Raw genomic sequence first — 2,318 nt, 5'->3', positions numbered from 1 at the left:
CCAACAATTAACTGCAATATTTTGAAGCACATCTTCAAAGAGAAGGTTGATCCATAATAGCTTCAACTGGGGACTTAAGGAGTACACAAGAATCCTCTCCCAAACCTTTACACTCTCTGAACAACCAGTCAAAGATGCAGTCCAATCGTTGATCGAGCATATCTGTGGAATTTCTATATCTGTCTAAGGCACAAAGGAAATACATGTTCACGACACCGAATTACATTGTGTTAGACGTCCATCCATCCGGAAATGCTCCTTCAACCTTCATCCACAGACAAGGAGATGCACCACTGGGGACTACTTACCACAGTCCATCTCAGAGGAAATTAATTTGGAAGAATGTTAATCGATGCTGACACCTCCATTAACGTCATTCATTCCAGTGAATCCCTCAGAGACGCATGCATCACTCGACAAGAAGCTACTCGTGATCCCATCTCAATCATATACCTTGAAGGAACGCTCGGAAATTCTTATGGCTACATCACTCTTAAAGTGAACATAAGTTCAACCTGGACAGAAACCAAGTTACGCATAATCAGAAATATCCAAGATATGACATGTTCTTCAGAAGAGCGTGGATCCACGCTGAAAAGATGGGTACTGAAAAATCACCTTTGGTTTCACATCTCTCCAACAAAGAAAGTTCTGATCTAGAAGATTTGACGGACATTCCATCATCAGAGAACTTGGGGGGAATTCCTAACTTTGACGAGGTTTTGCATAGACATTCATCAAGAGGTTCCACACTCAGGAAAGTCTCATTCCTTCCATGTCTGTGTCATTTATTTCCTCGCATGTTATCCTAGCACGGGGACTCAATTATTCTAGCAACTCTGCAAGACGCTATGAATGGTAGCTTCACCGCATTAATACTTTACCAAGTAGTTGAATCTGACATTTCTCTGAATCGAGACATTCATTACTGAGATAATGTCTAAGCATGGAAAAGAACACTTTGGGAGTTTCTCCATAGCCTTGCAGGAGTGTCCATGTGTTCCACAAAATCAGAAATCTCTAATGTCTGCATAAGTGTTGAATCCCACTACCGCAATGATGCTGAATAAACAGAAGATAGTTGGGGCCAAGACAATCAAACCTAAGACACGCTCAAAGGATATGACTTTAACGCTCAAGCATCTAAGAAGCCTTCAAATTGTACTCCCAATCAAAGAGTACACCTGCCTATGGCTTCAGCACAAATAACCCGACGATGATTCAACATCAATATGATCAAAGTATAAATGAACTACAATCGATAAGTCTTCACTATCCCATGATAATACTTCTGAAGCAGATGCAACATCATTCACTCATGGATACATGGGTAGATCGCGAAAATCCGACATCGGATGAAGATTTTATGGCGTTTTTGCTAAAGGGTTGAGTTCTGAATTTTCTAATGACGAATTATGACGAAATTCTTCATTCATCCACGTCAGGAGCTACACCATCAATGCAAAGCCGTACTTCATCTTCAGCTGATATTCATTTGCTGGAGTAGATGGTGTTTCTACTGATGAGATAAGAGCTTTTCATCTTTAGCTCTTTTCTTATGTGTTATTTCATCACGTCTCTGCTTTCTTAGCACCGAAGATTCCAAGATGATCAAGAGACATACAATGTATCAACTTTATAGCGTCTCTGGAAGGTTGATTCACCTCAGCATGAACATCTGCAGATGTCTTCGTATTTGAATTGATATTTCTAGAGCGTTCCCCGGAAGAACTGGAAGAGTGGTTGTAACTGAAAGTCACCATTATCTGAGGCGAAAGACATGGAGTCATGGATATACCAATAACAAACACGCAACAAAAATGGTAACCATCCAACTCTTACCTATTTACAATTTCGCTAGTTGTAGTGATTATAATGTCGGAATTTCGAAAACTTGCTCGTTCCTTCAAACCTGCAAAGACGAACAAAATTCGTTATTCAAAACCATAACGTGATTTTCATAAAACTGTGAACAATTCACGAAACTTCCATCATTTGAACAATTCACATAATTTTCACCGTGTGAGCGACTCCCATCAAGTGAACACTCATTGGTTTTTGTGCATACACTATTCAGCAAATCCATACAAACAATATTTCATCAAAAGTTGTTTACTTCTAGCAATTGTTGAAAATCAAAATTTGATTTCACATAAATTTTCAATGTGTGAACATTCACTGGTTTTTCAAAAATTGGACAGACGTCCATTCTACAATTGTGAAAACTCACATACAAACATTATTTCGTCATGTATGATTGTCTACTTTCAACATTTGTTCAAAACCAAAACATTGATTTTACAAAAAATATTTTTAAC

The sequence above is a fragment of the Papaver somniferum genome, chromosome 2, assembly GCF_003573695.1.
Source record: "Papaver somniferum cultivar HN1 chromosome 2, ASM357369v1, whole genome shotgun sequence".
In the NCBI taxonomy this organism is placed as follows: Eukaryota; Viridiplantae; Streptophyta; class Magnoliopsida; order Ranunculales; family Papaveraceae; genus Papaver; species Papaver somniferum.
Note: the sequence above shows the minus strand (reverse complement) of the source record.